General features: G+C 40.5%; 1 long non-coding RNA gene across 1 annotated transcript in view; it reads right to left on the reverse strand.

The window, feature by feature from the left end:
• LOC120098141 (uncharacterized) overlaps positions 1-27,150 on the reverse strand; it is a 105,165-nt gene that overhangs the window by 12,247 nt on the left and 65,768 nt on the right. The window contains exon 2 of the long non-coding RNA XR_005496145.2: positions 4-143. This is a non-coding gene — a long non-coding RNA (uncharacterized LOC120098141). The remainder of the gene's footprint in view (positions 1-3; positions 144-27,150) is intronic.

Here is a 27,150-nt window from a genome sequence, read left to right on the forward strand (position 1 = left end):
TACCCTTTGTGGAGAATTTTCATTCCAGAAGGGTTGGATGTGTCCCACGGCCTCCATTTCTGCATGTTAATGGTGCTTTGTCATCCCTTCTACATGCAAGATGTATCTTCCCACAAGCCAGTGAGCTCCTGGTCACTTTCACCCTGATCTCAGACCCCAAAGAACAAGTTTTAGTGATGGAAAGAACAAGTTTTAGCTGATTTCATTACAAACTTATAAATAACTTATGCTTGATTATCAAGAGGACATTAAAAACAAGAAACATAGTTTTATATTGGAAGGAGTAAGAGATCAGTGTCATCAAAACACAGTTGATCACAAGTTACCATTTACTTACTTCTCAGATGAAATATGGCTAAAAAAGACCCTGTAGAAAATCCTGGAGCGACTCACATTATTTTCCTGGAGTAGTAGATGCCAAGTCTTCAGTTTCTGTACCTGAAACTTCCTCAAATAAGCATCCTGAATAAAAACATCAGATGTCCTATTTTTTTAAAAACCCCAGGTCATGATGAATACCTTAGATTCTCCAAAACTACCTTTCTTGGGAGCTGGATAAGGCCTTTACTGCTCTACTTCATTGAGTTATTTTTAATCTGTATTATTTTGAATTACAGATCATCTCCTGTCTGCTAGTGAATTTTTGCTTAGCTCTGGTTTGGGTCAGCATCCCTAAATAATGAATAGAATCACACACACACACACACACACACACACACACACACACACACACACACACACAAGGTCCTGAGAATACAAGTTTAAATTTTGGGGTATATTTATGTTCCCAAGCATTATTGGAGGTAAGAGAAAAAGAGAAAATTACTCTACTAAAATACATCAGCAGTATTCCTGATGGTTAATTACTCCTTTTCAGAAATTATCCCTAACCTGTCACTGGCTCACTGATGGGCAGTGTTTTACTCTCATTCACTGTACACACCTGCAAGCAATTGCCTTCTGCTGCGTACCTGTGATTCAGGTGTGTACAAGAGTTGGTAATAATATTTAAAGTTATGCAAATGTGTGTGGGGGTGAAGCACAGAATTCTAACGATATCTCAGGGTTTAGCAGTAAAAAATCACATCATTAAATCAATAGGAAATGCTGAAATACTTCTCTATGATGAGCATCAGCCATCATGTTATAAACAGTCACAGTCCCCTCTGCCGCTAGCATGCTATGAAAACTGGAGTTCAGACATAGGGAAGAAAAGAAAGGTAAGGATGGCAGAGGAAGTATTCAGAAGGAAAGTAGGAAGGAGAGTGGGAGGAAATAAGAGCAAGAAGGATTAAAGATAGGGAGGGAAAGGAAGAAGCAAAAGACGGAAAGAAGTATAGGAGAGATGGAGAGAAAAAGACTTGGGAGGGAAGAAGGGAAAGGAGGTACAAAGAAAGAGAAGGAAGCATATCATAGATGGAGGGAGAGAGAGGGAAGGAAGGAGAGAATAGGTAGGTACACAAAATATCAATAACTAAAAAATTATATGGCAAATGTTATAAATTACTTTTAAAAAGCTCTATAAGTAAACAGGTAAGCATCAAAGAGGAGAAAGCATTCCCTATATGGACATTAGAGAATGCAGTTAGGCTGTGCTCCACGTCAGACAGTGTCTCCACTGTGGGGTCATTCACCTCTGATTAGAACTGAAAATGAAGAGCACCCCGCCTGCTCACTGCCTGTCAGTGAACTCTGCTTATCACTGACGTCAAAGTGGCTTTCGATAATAAGCAAAGAGCCTTATACTAGAGGCAAATCAATTCATTTTAAAAATAATAGATTTCTATTGATACATTTGAAATGCCTTTCGAAGTGCCTTTGCAAATTGCCAAATCATGAGCTAAATTTAAAAGTAGAGTTGAATATTTTAAAATGCCAAATTTTTAAGTGCCAAAAACGGGTGAAGAAAATTGGCAACAGGAACAGAAAGCAAGGTGACCATATTTCATCTACACTGCAAGCACAGGAAGAACAGGGAATGGAACAAAGATACAAACTCTCAAAAGTTAACCCCAGTGTCAAACTTCTTCCATCGACTCCCATCCACCCACCCCAATGACTTTCCCAAACCAGAGCCAACAGCTGGAGACACACCACACCACACACACACACACACACACACACACACACACACACACACACACACACACACACAGAGGGGGCAGAAGGGGGTGCTGAGAAGTAATTCCTAACTTCACATAGCTTGTATGTACCTAAAGCGTAGCATACTAGTCTGAAATGTAAAATAAAGCCTTCCGATGAGATGCTACTTCTTAAGGTTTGTACAGCTGTTCTCTAGAGAGTGTACCTTAGAATTTGAGATCAGACAGGAGACAGGCTCCACTGTAGACTGTAATAACATTGTGGGGGAGACAGCTGGGAAATCCCATGGGCAGTGAGATGAACTCTTAGAAGCAGACAATCCTGAGAGCTCAGATGAGACTACCACTTCTCAAATTCCTGCCCAAAGAGGAACCTGTCTGGAGCCCTCTGGACATACGAACTGAGAAGCAGGATCTTTCTGGCCTATGCCCGTGCCCAGAACTGAAAGCCAGTCACCAGAAGCACTGACACACCTGAGAGCAGAGGTAAGAACAACATTCTGCTCTGAGGAACCCACCTGGAGTCCTCAGGACACAGGAACCCAGGGAGCAGTCCAGGACAGGATATTTCTGGTTCCTGCCTATGCTGTAGCTGACCTGGTGCAACAGCTCTCTGTACCCAGATGCCCTGGGAAGAGAGCAGGACTCTCAGAAGTGCAGACAATCCAAAGAGCACAGAGGAGACCACCACTTCTTCTCAAATTCCTGGCCCAAGAGGAAGCTGTTGGAACCTTCTGTACACAGGAACCGAGAAGCAGTCTGGGAAAGAATACTTCCGGTTTCTGCCTGTGCCTGGAGCTGACACTGTGACACAGATCTCTGTACACAGATCCCACTGAGAGAAAGTCCTTCTGCAGGAGTGCAAAGGGACTTTCAGAGACAACCAGATGGTGAGAGGAAAGAGGTAAGCACAAGAACCAAAGGAACAGAAACCAAAGCTACATGGCACGATCAGAACCCAGTTCTAATGCCACAGCAAATCATGGATATCCCAATACACCATAAAAGCAAGATTTGGATATAAAATCACATCTCATGATGATAATAGTGGACTTTCAGAAGGACATAAATAACTTCCTTAAAGAAATACACAATTATGAGGTCCCATTTCTTGATTCTTGATCTTAGAGCATAAGCCACTAGTGTTTTGTTCAGGAAATTTTCTTCAGTGCCCATGTGTTTGAGATTCTTCCCCACTTTTTTTTCTATTAGTTTGAGTGTATCTGGTTTGGTGTGGAGGTCCTTAATCCACTTGGACTTAAGCTTTGTTCATGGTGATAAAATGGATCAATTAGCATTCTTCTACATGCTGACCTCCTGTTGAATCAGCACCATTGAAAATGCTATCTTTCTTCCATTTGGATGGTTTTAGTTCCTTTGTTAAAGATCAAGTGACCATAGGTGTATGGGTTCATTTCTGGGTCTTCAATTCTGTTCCACTGATCTATCTGCCTGTCTCTGTACCAATACCATACAGTTTTTATGACTGTTGTTCAGTAATACTGTTTGAGGTCAGGGATGGTGATTCTCCCAGAAGTTCCTTTATTGTTCAGTATAGGTTTTACTATCCTGGGTTTTTTGTTATTCCAAGTGAATTTGCAAATTGCTCTTTCTATCTCTATAAAGAATTGAGTAGGAATTTTGATGGGGATTGCATTGAATCTATAGATTGCTTTTGGCAAAATGGTCATTTTTACTATATTAATCCTGTAAGGCTGGTTTTCAATAACAACAAAACCGACAGAAATCCCACATATACATGGAAGTTGAACAACTCTCTACTCAATGATAACTTGGTCAAGGAAGAAATAAAAAAAGAAACAAAAAATTTTAGAATTTAATGAAAATAAAAGCACAACATACCCAAACTTATGAGACAAAATGAAAGCAGTGCTGAGAGAAAAATTCCTAACTCCAAGTACCTCCAAAAAGAAACTGGAGAGAGGATACATCAGCAGCTTGAGAGCGCACATAAAAGCTCTAGATCAAAAAGAAGCAAATACACCCAAGAGGAAGGCAGGAAATTATCAAACTCAGGGCTAAAATCAACCAAGGAGAAACAAAAAGGACTCTACAAAGAATCAACCAAACCAGGAGCTGATTCTTTGAGAAAATCAACAATATATAGATGAACACTTAGCCAGAGTAACCAGAGGGCATAGAGAGTGTGTCCAAATTAATAAAATTAGAAATGAAAAGGGAGATATAACAACAGAATCTGAGGAAATTAAAAAGAGTCATCAGATCCTACTACAAAAGCCTATGTTCAACAAAACTGGAAAATATGGAGTAATGGACAATTTTCTAGACAGGTAGCAAAGTTCAATCAGGGTCAGATAATCCATCTAAACAGTTCCATAACTCCTAAAGAAATAGACACATTTATTAAAAGTCTTCCAACCAAAAAAAAAGCCTAGGACCAGATGGGCTTAGTGCAGAATTCTATCAGACCTTCATAGAAGATCTCATACCAATACTGTCTAAACTGTTCCACAAAATAAAAACAGAAGGAACACTACCCAATTCCTTCTATGAAGCCACAATTATGCTTATACCTAAACCACACAAAGACCCAAAATAAAAAAGAGAACTTCAGGCCAATTTACGTTATGAATATCGACACAAAAATACTCAATAAAATTCTCATAGACCAAATCCAAGAATACATCAAAACAATCATCCATCATGATCAAGTAGGCTTCATATCAGGGATGCAAGAATGTTTTAATATACAGAAACCCATCAACTTAATCCACAATAAAAACAAACTCAAAAGAAAAGAAAACATGATCATCTCATAAGATACAGAGAAAGCATGTAACAAAATTCAATACCCCTTCATGTTAAAAGTCTTAGAAAGACAAGCAAACTAGTAGCCAACATCAATCTAAATGGAGAGGAACTTAAAGCAATCCCACTAAAATCAGAAACTAGAAAAGTGTGCACTCTGTCCATGCTTATTTAACATAGTACTTGAAGTCCTAGCCAGAGTAATCAGACAACAAAAGGAGGTCACAGGGATAAATTTGGAAAGGAAGAAGTCAAAATATCACTATTTGAAGATGATATGATAGTATACTTATGTGACCCCAAAAGTTCCACCAAAGAACTACTAAGCCTGATAAACAACTTCAGCAAAATAGCTGGATATAAAATTAACTCAAACAAATCAGTAGCCTTCCTCTTTTCAAAGGATAAACAGGCTAAGAAAAAATTAGGGAAACGACACCTTTTATAATAGTCACAAATAATATAAAATACCTTGGTGTGACTCTAACCAAGCAAGTGAAAGATTTGTATGAAAAAAACTTCAAGTCTCTGAAAAAAGAAATTTAAGAAGATCTCAGAAGATAAAAAGATCGCCCATGCTCATGGATTGGCAGATTCAGAATGTAAAAATGGCCATCTTGCCAAAAGCAATACACAGATTCAATACAATCCCCATCAAAATTCCAACTTAATTATTCATAGAGTTAGAGCAATTTGCAAATTCCTTTGCAATAACAAAAAACACAGAATAGCAAAACCTGTCCTCAGAAATAAAAGCACTTATGGGGGACCCACCCCTTACCTCAAGCTGTATTACAGAGCAATAGTGATAAAAACTGTATGGAATTAGTACACAGACAGGCAGTAAGTCAATGGAATAGAATTGAAGACCCAGAAATGAACCCACACACCTATGGTCACTTAATCTTTGACAAAGAGTTCTAAAACCATTCAGTAGAAAAAAGATAGCATATTCAATGAACAGTGCTGGTTCACCTAGAAGAATGAAAATCCATCCATTCTTATTACCCTGTACAAAGCTCAAGTTCAAGTGAATCAAGGACCTCCACATCCAACCAGATACACTCAAACTAACAGAAGAAAAACTGGGGAAGAGCCTTGAACACATGAGCACCAGGGAAAATTTTGTGAACAAAATACCAATGGCTTATGCTCTCAAATCAAGAATTGACAAATGGGACCTCATAAAATTGCAAAGCTTCTAGAAGGCAAAGGACAGTGTCATTAGGACCAAATGACAACTAACAGAGTGGAAAAAGATCTTTACCAATCCTACATCCAACAGAGGGCTAATATCCAATATTTACAAAGGAGTTAAGAAGTTAGACTCCAGAGAATCAAATACCCCTGTTAAAAATGGGGAACAGAGCTAAATAAAGAATTCTCAGCTGAACAATATTGAATGGCTGAGAAGTACCTAAAGAAATGTTAAACATCCTTAGTCATCAGGAAATCCAAATCAAAACAACACTGAGATTCCACCTCACAAAAGTCAGAATGAGTAAAATAAAAAACTGAGGTGACAGCAGTTGCTGGTGAGGATGTGGAGAAAGAGGAACACTCCCCCATTGTGGGTAGGATTGCAAGCCGATACAACCACTCTGGAAATCAGTCTGGAGTTTTCTCAGAAAAATTGGACATAGTACTACCTGAGGACCCAGTTATACCACTCCTGGGCATGTACCCAAAAGATGTCCCAACATATAACAAGGACACGTGCTCCACTATTTTCATAGCAACCTTATTTATAATAGCCAGAAGCTGGAAAAGAACCCAGATGTCCTTCAACAGAGGAATGTATACCAAAAATGTGGTACATCTACACAATGGAGTACTACTCAGTTATGCGAAACAATGACTTCATGAAATTTATAGGCAAATGGATGAAATTAGAAATATCACCTTGAGTAAGGTAACCCAATCAAAAACAATACACGTGGTATATACTCACTGATAAGTGGATATTAGCCCAAAAGTTTGGATTACCCAAGATACAATCCACTGACCACGTGAGTCTCAAGAAGAAGGATGACCAAAGTGCAGATGCTTTGGTCCCTCTTAGAAGTGGAAACAAAAATATTCATAGAAGGAGATATGGAGACAAAGGCTGTAGCAGATACTGAAGGAATGGCCATTCAGAGCCTGCCTCACCTGGGGATCTACCTCATATACACACAGCCACCAAATTCAGACAATATTGCAGATGCTAAGAAGTGCATGCTGACAGGAGCCTTATATAGCTGTCTCCTGAGAGGCTTTGCCAGAGTATGACAAATACAGAGGTGAATACCCACAGCCAACCATTGAACTGAGAATGGGATCTCCATTTGAGGAGTTAGAGAAAGGATCGAAGGAGCTGAGGGCCTTGCAACCCCATAAAAACAACAATAACAACCAACCAGAGCTCCCACCATCCAAAGAGTACACATGGACAGACCCATGGCTCTAGCTGCAAATGTAGCAGAGGATGGCCTTTTTGGGCACCAAAGAGAGGAAAAGGCCTTGGTCCTGACAAGGCTGGATCCCCCCCCCCAATGTAGGGGAATGTCAGGGGGAAAGGGGATCACATTTGTAATGTAAATAAAAAATACCCAATAAAACTTCAATAATAATAATAATAATAATAATAATAATAATAATGTGAATACCACTGTCCTGTTTGTCTCATTAAAAATATCTCAAGCAATGAAATTTCTGAATCAATACATGGGTAGACTCTCTTGGAAACATAATGGAGTGTTATAAACTCTATTTTGTAATTTTTTCATAAGCATCTCTGGGTCCATAGAAAAAAGCATATCAAGAATCCTCCAGACTTTGTCTTTGCTGTCCTTCACAACCCAGCTGAGACAGGGACTGTTGACACAGTGCGGTTTGTATCTACAAATGATCAGAGAAGAAGGGCAGCATGAAGCATTCAGTAGGAGGGAAGTGGGGGCTTTTTATCCCTACCCTGCTCTTTCTCTGGCCTCCTATGTCCTGAGAACACCTTCTGAGGCCACTTCTCTGAGAATAGTTGCAGAGCTACACTTGCACTCCAATGTTTCTCTAATTCTGCTCAGCTTGTGGGTTCCTGATGTAAGGTGGATTTGCCAAAGGACTAACCATCATGTTGGATCATTCACCATAAACATAGGCATCAGAATTCTTCTCAGCAGTCTCCGAAGAAATCTTTCTAAATGGAGCAATTTTCCCCTCAACTCCCTCTCCTCCTTGGATTTTGAGAAAACTTTCCACTCTTCTTCCACTTGGGTAAATGCTTGGGAATTGTACTGTCAATCCTTCAGTTTGACTGAAGACGGGAGACTGGGGACTGGGCTTAATAAGGACATGTAAAAACACAGCATGGCCCATTAGCATCTCCAGTCTAGCACATTGCACATTCCAGCATGTTCAATATATATATTTAAAATAACGGATCAGGACAAGGCTCAGCCTTCCCTCAAAATTGCCAACACCTGCGCCTGGATCCCTGCATTTTGCATTGTGTCAGTGTGTGTCAGAGGTTTCAGGAAAGGTAATATAGAAGATGAATGAAAGTCTATCATTGCGGTGCCAAGATGAAAAAGTGACAGCTCATAATGAAAAGAAAAATAGTTTCCATTTTGGGCCTCTGTAAGTAAGAAAGTGACAGAGTCTTGGGAACTGTGAGCCTGAAAAATGGTCCCTTTGACAGACAAGCCTGTAAGTGAGAGGGCCCCCGATATAATGCTGCCTATAAGAGAGGGAATAATGCTTATTTTAGTCATTTCATGCTTCTGAATAAATTCTTGGCTACTCCCCAGGAAATGGCATGGAAAGGATGTAGTGCTGCGTTAATTTAAGGAGTATATGGTCATTTACTTTTAGTCTTTTAAATTTAAGTTTTAGCTTATTTATTTCTGTCAAAATGGACAAAATATCAATGGTATAAAAATTTAATAAACAGTGAGAAGAAGAAAATGTCACTTTAGAATTGTCCTTAGGATTTTGTTTCCTCTCGGCAAAAATGACTTACAGACTGATTTTTATATGTGTTTGAATAAAATTCAGTATAAGTTGAGGTGACAAAACAACTGATAATGTTTAAAACTTTAACTTCAGATTTCGGAGTTCTCCGGATTATCTGATAAAATATTTTCATTCAATACCTACTATTTCTTGGATATAGCATCATGTCTTACCTATGTATATGACCTACAATGATCTAATTTGCATTATGCCTTCACTGACCTTGACATAGAAACAAGGAGAAATACATGTCCAAATCATTCAGTAACTGGCAGGCCAATAACTTTTTGCTTGTACATTGAGTCTGCTGAGAACACATGCTACCATATTGATTCTCTTAAACAAGGCTATACAAAATCTATGTTGGAACTGGGGCTCCTAGAGTTTCTACTCTCTTACTTTCAACCACAAGTTCAAAGAAATAAATGATCACTGAAAGCGGTTATTGCTAACCACTGTGGGATCAAAACTGAAGCCCAAGAGAAAACGTGATTTTTATATATTACAGAATCATATCTGGAACAGACCTTGGGGATAGCACCTGAGTGGGCCTTAGCACCACTACAACAGGACCTTCCAAGCTAAGTCACAATCATAGGCACACCTATGTTATTGGTGCGAACTCTTGACGGTCCAATGAGCTCCCTGATGCTAAGTCAGCATGGCTCTTTCACCAACGTGTGGGGTGTGTGTGTGTGTGTGTGTGTGTGTGTGTGTGTGTGTGTGTGTGTGTGTGTGTATGTTCCTGAGATATTAAAAGTACAGGGAAAGAACTTGCCCTATTCCAGATAATGATAACAAAAGAACATCTGATTCTGTTAGCTGCCATGGCCTTACCAGGCACACCTCTTACCCAGTGTTTTTCTAGAATGAGAGGTAAGAGCATGAAGAACCTTGAGGAAAGCCTGTCAAAGCTCCTCTGCACCTCTTGGGCACTGCCTTGTCCACCATGCAATGACCTACAGGCACATAAGTGAACTGTGACCATGGAGCAATGGAAGATATTTGGATTAGAGGCAACCTGATTTTGTACCTACCTTGGCCTTTGACAAATCTTGTGAATACCAGACAATCATTTTCTGAGAAAACTAAACGACAACAATCCAAAAAAACCCCAAAGAGATTATCCCACTATATTTTATTTATTAAAATCAAATGCAGTCTCATGTACAAAACTCCTGAAAATTTGTTATTACTTGATAATAACATTTTTCCCCCCAAAGCTCATGCTTTGGTGCAGTAACCTGTTTCTTGAGTACGTGTTCTATAACACATTCTGGATATATTTGAGAGAAAGAGGAAAAGTGGGGAGCTCCTGGAGGAAAGAAATCTTTCAACTCTATAGTGCCAAAGATGGAGACAGGACAAAGTAGGCTTTATACATTGAACTCTTGACTCTTGGAGTTTTCTTTTTACTCATCCTCTGTCCTTAAATTATAGCAATGTTTGGTGCTGAAACACAGTGCCTAAGGCAATTACACTTCACCTTCTGAGAGACTATTGCTAAGCAAAAACCAAAATAGGAAACTAATGAGTAACACCTTATATATTACTTTTTCATATGGTCATTTCCAGACAAATAAAAACTAACACTGGTTGAGTGCAGACAAGCATGTGCTGGGGCTGAGATTTACTGATCATGGACGATTTGCCCAAGAGCATTTAGACAGTTTCTGTTGTCAGAGTTAAATAAAATAAAACAATAAAAACCAACAAATCGACAACAAAATAATAAACAACAAATAAAAACACAAAACAAACAAAAAACACAAAGGGCACAGAGAAGACTGAGAACAATGCAACTCAAAAAAAAGGGGGAGGAGGTATGATGTTAGCGCGTCCATTGTGCAGTCATTCAGCAAGGGCACACAGCACAAAGAGAACAAGCATTTTCATAAGGTGTGAGGAAAAAAGAGAAATGATTTCCTGAATAAAGATTACTGCTTATAAAAGTAAGTTTTTAGTGTATTCCCAAAGACACCAATAAGCAAAACACCAGCTTACAATTTTGAAAAGAGCAATGGAAGAGGGCCATTGTCTCTAATACATTGTGTATTCTACACACTGTTCTTGCTTTCTACCCCTATGTTTCCTTACTTCTAGTGTTTCCTTACTTCTAGTCTAGTGGGCATGGTCTGTATATTCTTCAACAAAAACTGATTTTACATTTGGAAAGAAGAGGAAACTCATCACTTGAAACAACATTCATTCACACACACACACACACACACACACACACACGTCTGCATACACAGGTGCATACCTACCTGCATACACATGTGTGCAAAAAAGCATGTGTGTATGCACAGTGCATTTGCAGATAAACTCAGATCACCTGCTGTCTGTGACACTCAAAACTGAAACCTCACACTTGAATTCACAGAGCATGAAATACCAATGAGAGAGAGAGAGAGAGAGAGAGAGAGAGAGAGAGAGAGAGAGAGAGAGAGAGAGAAATATGGTATACATTTTTTTCAAAGAATGGTGTGGGCAAAAAAAAATTTACACCATTAAAAAGATCTGTGTTGCAGAGAGTTGATGAGGTGATGTCAGACTAGGAAGGGGGATGGGGCTACAGCATAACCTTAAATCAAGGATCTGACTCTGATAAGCAAAAAGGAAAGAGAAGCAATTTCCTAAGTTCTTACTGGAGCATCTGCTCACCTATGGGAATTTCCCCTTGTTGATTCAATCAAGATAGACTCCATATTTAGCAGTGATGAATCATACCCAGACAAGGTTTACAAAACTCACAGAGAACACTGGAAGCTGCTCCCATGATGGCCTGATGTTCCAAACTTAATCAAAAGTGTGAATCTGTGTCCATCTTCCATTTTGCCCCCAGTTGATGGCTTAAAGAATCAAATGGGAAGACGTAAACGTAGACAAGGAAAATCCAAATTGCTAAGGTTCTGAAGAGCTGCCAGTTTGGATTTATTGCTTCTCAGATAGAATCTTCAGTTTTTAGATCTGTCATGAGGTACTGCAACCAAGGCATGGCAAGATGCTCTGCCTTCTGTCACCTGAGGGATGGGATAGGGCACCATCCTCAGGAGCACCCTTGCGACTTTCCAGATGCCTTTTCTCAGGTCAGTTTTGACAATTGGAAATGGTGGTTGATTTCTCTCATTGCAACCAGTTACCACTTAGGTCTCTGTTTTATGACTATTAGGAACTAATCTGTTTATCTTCCTTTCAATTCTCTATATATTATTCCTTACATAGATTACTGACACAGTCTATTATGTCAGTGTCCAACCTCAACCGATGGGCAGGTGCTTGCTTTTTCTTAATGAGAACAAATTTCAGTTAGTCTGGGAAAGAAATAGTGTAAAGTTTGATGGGGGAGGGAGTAAAGGTATAGACAGTAAAAACAATGGGAGAGAGGGAGAGACTGAGAAAAGGGGAGGAAGATATAGATGATAGACTGATAGATGACATAGGTACATAGATAGATAGATAGATAGATAGATAGATAGATAGATAGATAGATAGATAGATAGATAGATATGTAGGTAGATAGATATATAGATAGATAGATGATAGACAAGCAATACTCTAAAATTCTTCCACATTCTATTAGCTGTTGCTATAGTTGTTTTTAAAGATCAACTTATTTTTTATATCATGTATATGCTTGCCTGCTTATATGTGTAGTACATGTAGGCCTTATGGTTGAGGAAGCTCAAAGAAAGTCATGGATCTTCTGGAACTAAGATACAGATGGACATGAGCCACTGTGCAAATTCTGGAAGTCAATTCCAGGTCCTCTCTAGGAGCAAGAAGTACTTGTAACCACTGCACTTCCTTCCAGCCATATAGTTCTTAAACTGCTTTCTTGCCTCCGTGTGTTTTCACTTCTCCCTTCTCAGATTTTTATCACAAAAGCAGGTTTGCAGTCTCTCACTAGCTACTTTCCAACTAAGCTTAGCTAATAGTAGAAATCTGTAGGGAAGAGAATAGGAAGTGTGCTGCAGCCCCCTTCATGGCAAATGTCTGGAGCATGCTGCTTCTTTTCCCTGGAAATACTTTCAATGTAGTCTCAATTCTTTCCAGGTAGGTGGCCTGTGATGGCTACTTTCCCTTTGAGTTCTTCAGTCCCATGTATCGTTCCAGCATTGCCAAATACCTTGTTCTGTATTCTAATGAATACCCCCTTAAGTAGTTGTCAGCAACATATTCCCACTATTGAACTACCTGGAAGAACATCTATTTTCCTAATTGGATTTGACTGATAACTGCAGCAGTACCACTCACATAATATTTATCAATTCATATGCTAAAATGTTCTCTGATCCTGTCATATACATCCTGCTTCCTACTTGATTTTTCTATACAGTATCATGGCTTCTTCAGAAGGAATTTAACTTAATTCCTCTTATCAGTTCCCTCTCTTCTTCTTCTTCTTCTTCTTCTTCTTCTTCTTCTTCTTCTTCTTCTTCTTCTTCTTCTTCCTCTTCTTCTTCTTCTTCTTCTTTTCTTCTTCCTCCTCCTCCTCCTCCTCCTCCTCCTCCTCCTTCTTCTTCTTTTTCTTCTTCTTCTTCTTCTCCTCCTCCTCCTATTATTATTATCATTATTATTATTATTATTATTATTACTATTATTGTCTTCCTCTTCCCCCTTTTCTTCTTCCTCTTTTCTCCCTCTTCGTCCCCTTCTTCCTCTTCTTCTTCCCCTCCTCCTCCTCCTTCTCTTCTTCTTTCTAGCATTTTATAATGAAAAGCATAGAAATGAGTAAATTATAAAAGTGGGCTAGGCACACTCATAAAGTTCCTTACCACCACACGGCACTTTTATATACTCTAAAAAAAAGTCACCCTCCAAGCCACCTTTTTGCTAGTATGTCTAACACAATGAAAGCAAATATATTTCTTTCTCTTTGTCTTGTGAATTGCTGGCTTTCATTCTCACAGAGATTGGGTATGTGAGATGAAAGGAGGAGAGGCCATAAAATGAAGAAAAGAGAAAGAAGAACTTAAAATAAACTGAGCTGAATAGCATTCCTATTCCTATCTTTTGGGTACGAGGACTGAAGTTCACGTAAGTTAAATAAGTGGGTTCAAGACACCAACAACTTACTGTTGGGAGCAAAGTGGACTACTTCTCTGACCAAGTGAAATGCTTGATACAGAGCCAGGAACAGGGAAGCCTGAGACTTGAGACAGCAAGGCACAGTCAAGACTCTAGTGTACCTCAGTAGTCATTAAGAAGTCCAAAATTGCAAGGATGAAATATAGGAAGTGTTCTGGAAGTGAAGAGGAGAGGCAGAGGACATTTTTGCCTAATTCTTATTTGTCTGGCCATAGTCAGTAGGCAGAGGAGGGCGCATGGATAGCAAGAGCAGAGAGAACATTCTGGAGTGGAATAGGACTACATGTGAGAAATGAATATGAACTCTCTGATGGCATTGGCAAGGCCAAGGAATATTTTTAGCATATGCCATCTCCCTAATATGTAGGTAATTGCTTTTGTACCCTGGTAGAGAAGAGCACTCAGTTTGGGGTACCTTATTAAGATGTTGTCAGACCTTGGAGAGCTCAGAGAGGAGCAGAGAGATGATTATGGGGGCTGGAGGGGTTGATTTATGAGGCAAGATGGAAAGACTGGTGCTGTTACTGCTTGGATAAATGATAGCTAAGGGAGGCATAATGATATCTATAAATATTTGTAGGGCGGAAGCAGTGAGGGGCAGGGACTCGTGTGCAGCTGATAGAATACAATACCCTCTGCTTCCCTTTGCTGAACTGCCTGCAAAACTTTCTGACAGCAGTGTCATCAGAAGCAGTCACAGGGGGAAGAGCAAATGTGACAGCCAGGATCACGGGAAAAGCAAGCTTTAAGAAAAACCACAAAGGGTGTTGAAGGGCATCCTCTGCCCAGCCATGAAGGTGGATGCAAGGGTTCCCAGAGCAGCTGGACCACTGCGGGCTCCAGAGCTCACCTTGTTCCTGCGTGCCTCTTCATGTCTCTTCACCTTTGTTTGAGTTTTCCCATGCCATAGAATCCCTTTTTTTGCAGTCTGAATTACTGTTCCTCATTCATAATTAATCACGCCCCCAGTAGGCAAGGTTCTGAACTAAGGGTGTGGTTTCAAAGACAATGAGACAACCATCTGCATGCAGAGGTGAACTAGGTATCTACTCAAAGAATCACAGAAGTCAAAGCAGGGTTGGGAAACTAATGAGAGATGCAGGGACCAAGCAGCAGTCAGAATAAAGAAGCAGGCTGATAACTGAGACACAGGCACGAAGAGATCATCCCTGAAGAGTCAGGCTTCAGCAAAACTGAGAAAGAGAAAAGAAAAAAATAGCCTTCTCTACCTCTTAGGCTAAAAATAATAATAAGAACAAATACCCTTTCATCCATCTGCCTTAGAGGAGGCTGTTGTTCTCTCTTCCACAACTCTCCATATGCATCAGAGATAACAAAATCAAGCTCAGACCTTGCCTTGACCTGCTGAAACAACAGACGTGACTAAGGTCTCCAAACCTTGTTCCATGAATCAGGAGCTATGATAAATGTCCTCTTGATATTAGACACACTTCTTCTTCATTCACCTTAGACATTGGATTACAATTCACCCCATATATACTTACCTACTCTCTTCTCTAGCAAGAAATGCCCTCCTCCAGATCTGGAGCATTAGATCTGTTGTACTTGCCTGAGAAAAGCCTAATTCTAATGATTCATCTATTTGCATTTGATAAAAGAACTGGAAGAGTGGGTTTTAGTTTGGGAAAAGGGAAGACAAGGCAGACACAAAGGACGTTAATGGAAGGAAACACCTTATAGACAACTCTGGATCTGAGAAACAGAATGCAGTATTGATATCAGCCATTATCAGAGTTTGCTGAGAACCCTCAGAGAGGCACCAGAATTTCTGTCCTAGAACAAGAGATTGGACAGAGATACAAACAGAATTAGAAACAGTCTTTTATGGGCAGTACACATCCCAGCAAGAGGACGTGGTCTGGAGCAGAGAAAAGGATTCCTGCAGCTCAAATACTCAGACTCATATAAAGGGTATGCTTTTCTGTGGCATTATGGGCTTTCATTAATGTACTCTGTATGTTCTATGTAGTTACGTGCAAGATTCAAATTTCATGATCTAAAACCTTTATTTTATTGTTTTATACTTTTTTGTTAGTTTTTTAATTTACATTTCAAATGTTATCCCGTTTCCCATTCATAAACTCCCTATCCCATCTCCCTCCTCCTGCTTCTATGAGGGCGTTCCCCAACCTACTCACCCACCCCTTCCCATCTCCCTCCTCTGACACTCCCCTACACTGAAGGATCCAGCCTTGACAGGACCAAAGGCTTCTCTTCCCATTGGTGCCCAACAAGGCCATCCTCTGCTACATATGCAGCTGGAGCCATGGGTCTATCCATGTGTAGTCTTTGGATGGTGGTTTAGTCTCTGGGAGCTCTGGTTGCTTGGTATTGTTGTTCTTATGGGGTTGCAAGGCCCTTCAGCTCCTTCAATCCTTTCTCTAACTCTTCCATTGGGGACCCATTCTCAGTTCAATGGTTGAATGCAAGCATCCACCTCTGTATTTGTCATACTCTAGCAGAGCCTCTCAGGAGACAACTATATCAGGCTCCTGTCCGCATGTACTTCTTGGCATCTGCAATATTGTCCCGGCTTGGTGGCTGTGTAATATGGGCTGGATCCCCAGGTGTGGTAGGCTCTGAATAGCCTTTCCTTCAGTCTCTGCTCCAAACTTTGCCTCCATGTTTTCTCCTATGAATATTTTTGATTCCCCTTCTAAGAAGGACTGAAGCATCTGCACTTTGGTCATCCTTCTTCTTAAGCTTCATGTGGTCTGTGAATTGTATCTTGGGTGTGCTTTAGTCTTATGATGAGCCAAGGTCATTCAGACACTCTAAAGTTCGTCCGTATCTACATGGCTGGCCCAAGCTTGATTTGCTCAGCCTCAGCACATGGGATTTTCATCCTTCCTCTTTGGGAGCAAACTTTTCTTATATACTAATTTCACAGCCTTTGTCCAAGGCACCCCAGAGTTCATTCTGTCCTGCTCTCCTGATTTATTCTTTGTACCAACATATACAAAGACCACCACTGTGGAGGGAAAGGAAGGTCTTCGACTAGAAAGCCAGCAGGTATCAAAAGGCATGATCCTAGCCCAGTATCTTTTCTGACTTAGTTTCCTTAATATAAAAAATGGCAGGAAATCATGCCTGCCTTGTGAAGCAGATCCCACAGCAGATGCTCAGTGGCTGTGTGGCTGCGGGATGGTGTCTAGCATCTGGTGGGTAATTAAGAAAGGCTTCTTAGATGTCTGGTGGAGTTTTTGTGGAGTCTGGAATCGTGTCAGTAGGTAGAAAATGTTCCTTGGAAGACTAGTAGATGCTCGGGAGCTATGTAGGTGGATAAGTGTCCGGATATATTATTGGATAATAGAAAATCTTCCTTAGGTGGCTCAGTAGGTGTGTGGCTCCATAAGTGTTGGATATTTAGTGCACAGGCTGGAAATGTTTCGTAGGCAGCTGGTGGGCTGATACTCTCATCTCCCCCCTCACTGAAATGACTACTCACAGCAATCCTCTTGCCAAGCATGTGCGAAGCCATCAACCATTGATTCTGAGATTTCAAAGTCTGGCTAATGAGAGGCCCAACCTGGCTTGGGATATGGTTTAAGCATCTCCAAATGTGAACAATGACAGACTGCTCCTCACTGGTGATGGGTCACACTAAAGCAACGGAACAAGGAAGGCTGAGTGTGTTCTGGAGAAGGAAAGCAGGAATGCACTGGAATTCAGACACCATGGTTCACACGGGAGACTGGAAGCTGACCCTGTGCCCAGCACAGTCCCAGCCAGACGCAATGCTATTGTAGGTGCAGGCATATGGACAAAAATTCATTTCACCATCCTATTATATTCTGCATAACATATTTTTCATATGTTTAATGGAACAGAAATTTTTATTTTAACAAACATTTATGGGCTTTACTTGTAGTTTGGTGGAGAAATCAGAAACGTGGCCGGGAGAGATAGCAGGTAAGGGAGTCAGCTTGTTTTTATCATAAGATTAGGACCCTCAGTGTTTTCCTCCCCTAAGGCTTCTTTCTTATCCTCCCAGACTAGAAAAACAAGAGGTTATGGATGGAGATTCTCTCTATACAAAGCCCCAGCTGTGTTAACCCTTCTTGCTTTGCATCGAAGCCACAAGAGAGCCCATTATTTAATGCTAATGTATTGTTTTCCCACTGCCTGGCTTTGGGAGATCCAAATTCTTGGCTTCACAGACTCAAACATTCGCCAAAGCAATAAAGAGGGGACGATTGTTCATTTCCATCCCTGGAAGCCACTCTGTGACAGTCAGGGAGCTGCGGTTTGAGTCTGGTCATGTTTCTAGGTGTAAAGCATCCTGGAGTTATGATTTCAGTGGCAATCAGCTTTGTCTCTTCTGACATCCCTCTCTCTTACTTCTCAGGAAATAGAACAAACACAAGCAACAGCAACAACAAAACAAAACCCAGATTTTTCAGAAGACAGAAAAGATGGCAAATTTGGAATAGTGTTAAGACCAAGACTTTCCTCTCCTCTTTGCTCCTTTCAGTTACACACTCCTGGTCAATCCCCTAACTTTGTCCTTCTGCTACAGCTGTCATTTGTCTTCAGAGATGAAGAAAGCCATGGCTGGGAACCAATCAGCAAATCTTGCCATGACTTTACTAAGCTGTGTAAATGTTCATGTCAAGCCAGCTGCTCTTTCTTCTCCTGTGTAAGTGGTCGCATAGTCTCCCCAACTTCTCCATTTATAAATAAAATTGCCTTCTCTTGTTATGTGCTTTGTACCCCTGTGGCTTTATAACCAAGCAGGGAACTAAGTATATTTGATCTCACTACTCCGTTCGCAATAAAACAATACAAAGTAGTGTCCAGGTTTCTGTTGGCTCGAGTCAGCCTTGTAAATTGCACAGCCCAATAAGGACTTCAAAGTTTGATTTCCAAATAGTGTTTTATATTTACACAGCATCATTTGCTGAGCTGGCCAAACACAGCAAGATGACCATCCTCCTGGACACTGGATAAATGACTACCAAATTGAGAAAACAGACCATAGTTGAAAAGCCAAAGGCAATTCGGTCTGACTACCTTTGTGTTTGTAGGAAAATTCGGATAAATTTCCCTGAAACAAGGACGGGAAAGGGTCTTTTCAAGGTTAGCCTGATACATGAGTGATGTACAGTGGATACCACCTTCCCGACCATGTGCTCACCATGTGCTGCTCTTTGCTTGTGAGTTTCAATCAAGATGTAGAGCCATGAAACCCCTGCTCTGGCTCTGAGAACTATGGGAGAGCAGCTTCTGTTCCTTTCACCCTGGCTCTGATGCTGAAAGCTTTGCTTTCTGGAACTTGTGAGCATCACAGGTGCTGGGCAGGTGAGCTTTCAAAACTGGGGTTCCATTTGAATAATCTGTCAAGCTACAGATGACAAAAAACCTATTTCTGACTGCAGCCAGAATGAGTGATTACTTTGATAACAAATTAAAACAAGCTTGGAAATTGGAAATTACCAGAATTAAGCTATCTCCAATGAGTGACTGAGCAGCCCCCCTCCAGTACATTTTCTTCTATATTAGCCATAAACATGAGCTCTTCATTAATAGAAGTGGGTTCATTGCTACCAGCCACAAGGGGAATCTGTTGGATGTGGGACACTAACTTCCAACCTGATCGAGGAGACAACTTGTTCTTAACTCGAGTGCTTTCTTGGGAACTTAAAAATTCTTTATGTCCCCTTTGGCTTCCTGCATATGAAGCCAATTGTAATGTTCAACTTTTAAATGTTCAAATATTTTCTCTGTGTGGGATGTTTATGACACCAAATAATTCCTAGATGATTACTGTTTTTAATAACCATCTAATGACTGTATTAATCAGAAATGTCCTTTTGGCTTAGAGAAGGCACAAGGGACAGAGGTAAGAAACAAAGATATTCCTGCTGTGAATGCACTGCACACAACTTCTGAGATTCTCATTCTAAAGATTGGGGGAGGTTTTGAATCCAGTGTACCCTGTTAATTTTCTAAATTGCCCAAGATGCAATGAGTGCCCTTTGACACCCCCAGCCTCACTCCTAGCCACCTCAATTTCTGCATCCAGAGCACACAATCGCATCATTCTTTTATGAACGATTCTACACAGTGGAAAACATTGTAGACTTTTTTTTCAGACATTTTCTGTTACTGCTTTTAGCTAATCCAAGAACAAAATACATGACAAACTTATACAGTAATAAAGTAAGCGGGGCAGGAGGTCATCATTCTAAAGATACTGAGGTAGGTTTTTTGTTTTGTTTTGGTGTACTTTTTGCTCTGTATTGTTATTTGTTTGTTTGTTTTGGTGACCTTTCTTATTTAGTAAGCTGGCAAGTTTGTCTAAATCACAATGCTGTTCCTCCATCCTCTCTCCTTGTAGATGTTTACCTGACGTAGAAACGTTTCACTCTCCTTCACATCCTTCTTGCAAGAATGTATCTGGTATGCATGTGAGCATGCATATATGTGCTTTGTGTGAGTGTGACTAAGGAAAAAATGAAAAATAGCCAGTAAGAACTTTCCACATTATTGGGTGTTTCATTAGCAGAATCACACTGACTATTTTTTGCATCTGATGAGATGGTAATTTCCCTTCTCTTTCATACTGAGCTTGATGGACAGGCTTTTCTTTAATGTACAAATAATCTTTATGACCCTTGTAAGCAGGTCTGATGATACTCAGCTGAGTAATGTACCAGAACTGAAATTTCCATCTACTTGATGTTTTGCACAGGGGTTTTGATGAAGTCCCTGTCACCTGCTATTAACTTAATATCAAGTCTTAATAGGGTCCCTTTCTCACCATTTCTACGCAGTCGGGGTCCAAATTAATTACTAAGTAAAAACTCTGCCACATAAATCCTCACTTCCTAGGGAGGAAAAAAAACACAAGAATCTGACTTCATTTGAGAGCTCAGAAAGCATCCTGTGGAAGATCTGCCTTCAAGACACGTCTAAGACATTTGTGTGTCAGTGGGAAAATCTGAACTTCCTGCAGAGAGGGGCTTTCTTCCTCGTGTTCAAACTCTTGTCTTCTCTTTTAGCAGCCGACAGACTTTGTTCTCAATGTGGGGTGGCTTGTGCAGTCAGTGATTGGCAAAATCCTCCCTGAAATTCTTCTGGTTTTAGTTGTTGTTTTGTTGGTGTGGGGGTTGTTGCTGCTGTTCTGGATTTTTGTGAGGGGAAGCTAGTTGTTTTAGACTGGGTTGTCTGAAAGTAGCTTTCCTGAAGCTCACCATGTAGACCAGGCTAGTCTTAACTCAGAGATCCACCTGCCTCTGCCGCCCAAGTGCTGGGATCACAGGTGTGCACTACCACACCCTGCTAAGGATTTGAGTTTGCTTAAAAATTAACATATTACATATTTGGACCATGTTTCTTCCCCTCCATCAACTCCCTACACCATTACTACCCCCACTCACTCACCAAACCTCATATTCATGTTTCTCTCTGTCCCTCCCCCCTCTCTCTACCTGTTTCTCTCTCTCTTCCTGTCTCTTTGCCCTCAAAAAGAATCCCATAGACAAACAAAGGTAAAAATAAACCAATAAAAAGTCAATAGAACAAAAACTCCCAACATAAAAGTGCACACAAAGCATGTAGTCTGTTTTGGCTTGGTGAACTAGTTCTGGGTATGGGATCCACTCTTGGTGTGGTTGACATACCCAGGGACACTCCAAAACTGATTTTCCCCATGGTAGCAGGTATCAATTATAAATTGCTTCTTGATTGTAGATGAGAATTGTGTCTACTTATATTTTTCAGGTATCTTTTATCAGGAGCACTCAATCATAAATGGGATGTTATAATGAAGCCCTTACCATAAAGTCTCAGCAATATATGCAAAAGAGGAAGGAGGAAGACTGTAGCAGACAGAGGTGATGAATGTCTCCCCCCCCCAAAAAAAAACAGTATCTTCCACACACACTAGAACTGATACACATATGAACTCAGAGGAGACTCTGACAGCATGCACAAATTCAAAGAGTAGAATGGTTTTTTATTGTTTTCTTATTTTAGATTATAATATAATTATATAATTTCTCCCCTTTCCTCCCTTAAAAGTGTCCCAAGCTATATGCCCTTCCTTGCTTTTTTCAAACTCATGGCTCCATTCGTCATGAACTTCTATTATATGCATCTATATGTATATTGATGTGTATATATGCATACATACATATATCTGAAATGAAACCTTCTCATTCTATATAATATCACTTGTGTGTGTTTTCAGGGCTGATCCTTTTGCATTGGATAATCAACTAGGGAAGGCTATTTTTCCTAGTGACAGCGTATTCCTTAGTTAACCAGTGGTCCTTTGTTTAGGGCCTCGAGGTGTTTTCCATGTCTGCTTTAGCTTCTTTATACTCACAAGTAAGTGTAGTCCTCGCCCCACATCAAGAAAAGTTCTCTTTGCAACAGAGGGAAACTCTTCTGTTTTTAAATGCCCAATGTTTCAAAATTGTCCATGACAGTGTGGGATGAAATTGGCCAAATCTCTTCTAATCAAAACATTCAATAAAAAGATATGGGCTAATAGAAGAAATAACAATTTAAAAAGAAAATGTACTCAGTAATTATTTGATATTCTGTAATATAGTACCATTAGAGACACAACTGTTATTCAATCCCATCCTAAAGAACCAGGGGAGGCGAGGGATGGTTTGAGGAGATGAAGAGGAGCATCTCAGTTACACAACTTTGACCTCAGATGGATCTGTGTGTCTCATTGGAAGTGACAGAATGTTGAGGGCATCCTAGACAAGACAGGGTTGACAAACACAATTATTTGAAAAGATGTTAAGGTTAGTAGAACATTGCTGATAAGTTTCCCTAAGGCATATGGCTTTGCTTTCAGATTTCCAAGGACAACAGAAGAAATTTACGTACATTCAACAGCAGTCCTCCATAGTCGAGTTCCCCCTGAGGATCCGAACAGGACTTGTGCACACATCACTTGTTGAGGCAAGTGTAGAGAGAAAGTGGAAAACAGATCAGGAAAGAAGTCATGAGACGCAGATTTCAGGAAAGGTGCTACAGGGAGTGTGGCAACTTTAGTCCAGTTCTCAAACACTCCAGTGCTGCATCATTGCTCCTTCCCTTGATGTAGAACAGGGATCTATATTGGCTGTGTCACTGGCTGTACACTGCCGTATACATCTGTCTTCCCCCAAAAAGAGCAGCTTCAGGGTTAATAAATTGGAAGTTTATAACAAAATAAGATAATTTAAGTAAGGCTCATAGATTCTTTTTTTTTTTTTTTTGGTTCTTTTTTCCGGAGCTGGGGACCGAACCCAGGGCCTTGCACTTCCTAGGTAAGCGCTCTACCACTGAGCTAAATCCCCAGCCCCTATAGATTCTTAAAAGTTTCACTAACATGGAAACTTTTACTAACCAGCTTTAAAAAAAAAAAAAGAAAATACCGCTTTATTCAATCTTCCTTTTTTAAGGCTTCCAAACTGCATTTACAAGCTTCCCTCATACTACATACATCTGATGATTATACCTGTCGTCTTACTGGATTTTTATCCCTGCTTCGTGGTACCGGCTTGCCAACTCAAGAAATGTCAAAAGTTCTTAGAGATTTGTGCCCCTGGATCTTTAATCAGGAGCTGAACTTTATTCTCTTGCATCAAGGGAGGGTACACTGAGGTAGCACTTACCATCTGGAGAGTTCTAGAACTGGAGTAAAGTTACCACACTTCTCAGAGCATCTTTCCTGAAACATAAGTCTCTTTCCTAATATATTTTCCACTTTCTTCCCATGCTTGTCTTCACATGGGATGGGGATGCACACACAGGTCAAGTTGGGACCTTCTGGGGAACTCAGCTATGATGTACTGCTGTTGAGTACATCCAGCCACTATCTGCCAATCTTTGTGTGCCTTCCTGTAAATAATATCTCGTGGCTTTTCAGGATTGTCATAGATTCACAGTCCAAATTTTTGAAGCTATTTTAAGATGTGTTTAGATAATTATTTTTATATTATGTATTAGAGTTATATAATATCCACTTCATTTTATTTGATTCTCAAAGTAAATCTCAGAAATCTATACAGCAAGCAGGGCCACCTTAGTCTTGGAATAAGACTTCAAGGGATAATAGAAATGAAATGGTGAGTTGAGTAATTAGAGCACATACCTGTGCTTTTGACATTGATTGACTGCTTTTCCAGAAAGGCAGATGTTCCCTTTTCGGTGTGTGTCTTTCTAACTCCTCCTTCCCTTTCTTTCTTTGTCTTTCACACAGCCTTGGTTTAAACCCTTTTTTACCTTTCCTAAGGCACAACAGCCATCCTTTATGCTCTAGTTTCAGGCCCACATGTTCTTAATCAATTCTATCTTTTACTCACATCTCTATTATCCCAATCTTAGAAATGTTTCCCCTTGCGATCCTTGCCCATCTCCGCAATCTTATTCTAGATGTTCTTTGGATCACAGTGCCACTCTACCAAGTAATACAAACATGAGTGTCTTGTACCTGGGTGAGATAGGTCACACGTGTGATGCTGACTAAGCTCACAAACAATGAGAGGCAATGAAACCCGTAAGGGCGAAGATGAAGAAGATGTGGCAGGAAGTGTGAGCGCAGTGTGAGGGATAAACTTGATAGAATGGTCACATCCTACAAGAAGACCCACCGCTGAGGATTCTAGATCAATCACAGTAAAACTCAGCCTAATTCATCTCCAGCTGCTGTCCTTTGACCTCCATCTACTTATGCTCAGAAGGTAGGCTCTTCTGCCATTATGCAGGTGTTTGGTTCATTAACACCCAGCTAATGAGATCACGCCTGCCAGTAGGATTTTTCTCTGCTTCTTTTAAGGTTTTCTGCTGACACAAATCCATCACCACCCTGCTGTAGACCTCCTGTTAGTGCCTTTGCAGCAAGCTTTCCAGTCCTAACCCTGAGTCCTGAATGCCTGTTTTCCTCCAGACCTCAACTCAGTCTTTCAATGTAAAGACTTCAGTAGCATTCGCTGGTGCCTCACAGTAGTCTTTGTTCCTTTGTTTGTTTGTTTTTGTTTGTAAGAGTTCAAATATATACTTGTAAAATCAGTCAAGAGGATGGAAGTTGATGTTCTGCCTTTTAACCGTCAGTTAGCTAATTTTAAAAGTTAAAAGTTAACTGCCTTTTAACTATTCAGTATAGGTAGATTCATGAAGGCAAAGAGAGGCCTTGCTACTCTACCACACATCCAAAGGCAGAAAACCCAGGCCTTAATGTCTTCCCTTCATTTTCCTGACTCATCCCCAACCTGGACCCTTGTTTGTAATGTCTTCATAGCTAATATGCAAATTGCATGAACACAGATGACCTCCGAAATGACTTCCTGGTAATTATTTAGAGTGTGAGAATTATCTTGACATAAAAAAAGAGTACCATTCCAGCAAGGTTGTCTGCCCCATTATTCAAGAATTAGAGGAAATTGAGAAGTAGCTCCATGCTGGGGATGTGGTTCAGTTACATTGCTTGCCTAACGTCCCTCAAGCCTTGAGTTTGATCCTCAGAATTGCATGAAGTGATTGTGATTGCCCATGACTGTAATCCTATCACAGATGTTGATAGACAGGAAGTCCAAGGCTCATCCTTAGCTAGGAAGTTCTGGTCCAGCATGAGCTACAAGAGACCTATCTTCAAAAAAGTGGGAGGTTGTTGTTTCCCAGACCTTCTGCACAGTAAAGCACCTTGAGTCCTGGCTACTCACCTGAAGGTGACATTGATGATACAGTGCATCCGGAAAGCTCAGATTGTCTCATATGTGCTCCACTGTGATCCCATCTGTGCGGCTGTGTGACACTATTGTCACAAAATTGTAGCTAGTTAGTGTTAAACAGATGCACAATAGAATGCTCAAAAAGGTAAAACAATGTAACAATGTAAACAATGATAAAAGAGAGACGAATGACAACACAAACAGGCATTGTGTGTCTTCCTGCTCCTCCTTCAGAGTTCCTACACACACACCGTACCACTAGAATCTTACAAGGGTGATGGCTATTTATAGGAAAGTGTGGAAATCTATAACTCTTCAACTAAAGGGAAGAGTAACTAACATAACCGAAGGAGATAGAGGTGGACAAGACTTTACCTCCCAATGTCCAAATGCCTACTTTCTATGACCTAGCAGAGTTCCCTATTCAGTTGGATGTACATGACCCTGTCACCCTCCTTCTGGGCAAGCAGAAGTGTGTATCATCACAGATGCCATAGGGAAGTTTCACACCATAGAATCACGAAGAAATCTGTGGGAGAAGAAGCATCTCTGAGCTTCTAAATTCTCCAAATTTGCTTTACTTCAGGGAATCTTGCTCGGATCTACTTTACATGAGTCTTCCTTTTGGTTACCTTTCTAAGAAAACTTGCAAAGAAGGTTGTAGGTGCTGGTGTGGAAAAGGGATGCAAGGGCCTACGTCCTTTTGTTTCTATCTAATAGGCACCTACAGAAACCAGCTAAAGGGCATCAGGAGCTGTCCTTGACTCTCCAGAGGACAAATAGCATTTATCTCTGGGCAGCGGGCAGCGCCAACGTGGGTTTTTGTCAACCTGTCAATTTTTTTTTCTTAAACAGAAAGCAGAGTTCAGTAAATAAAGATAAATGATTGTGCTCCTTGTCTGCGGACCCTGGAGCTAAACTGAACAGGCCTCTTATGGTTTGGCCCTGCTTCATTGACTGTTCAGACAGCCCAGTAATGCGACAGATGTACCCAGCCGTTCCCTCTTCCCCGCTGTCCGTTACATTATGTTCATTTTGTCTGAGATGCCATTAGAAGTCTCAAGGTCAAAGAAGTCACGGGGAAGAAAAAAGGATGACTAATTTTTTCTTGCAGCCCTTCATTGCTCAAAGAGCCTCCAGACAGGTGGGCTCCCGCTTCGAGAGGGGCACAGAGAGGGGGGTGGGTTGCAATTTACTTGAAATAAAATGCAGGTGTGCAATTAACCTAGACACACTTCTGGCAACCTGCACAGCTTGGCACTGGAAATTTTATTTGAATCAGGGGAGAATATATTATTTGCAATATTTTCCTAAATGACAAATGAATGATTTACCGGCAGCAATGTGTTGAGGAACAGAGCCTGCAGTGCATAGAAGAATTTTCTTTTTCCTTTCTGTATTTACTGTCTTCCTTCCTTCCTTCCTACCCTTCCTTTCTTCCTTCCTTCCTTCCTAAGGAAAGACCATTACCTAATGGT

This window comes from Rattus norvegicus, chromosome 18, assembly GCF_036323735.1.
Source record: "Rattus norvegicus strain BN/NHsdMcwi chromosome 18, GRCr8, whole genome shotgun sequence".
In the NCBI taxonomy this organism is placed as follows: domain Eukaryota; kingdom Metazoa; phylum Chordata; class Mammalia; order Rodentia; family Muridae; genus Rattus; species Rattus norvegicus.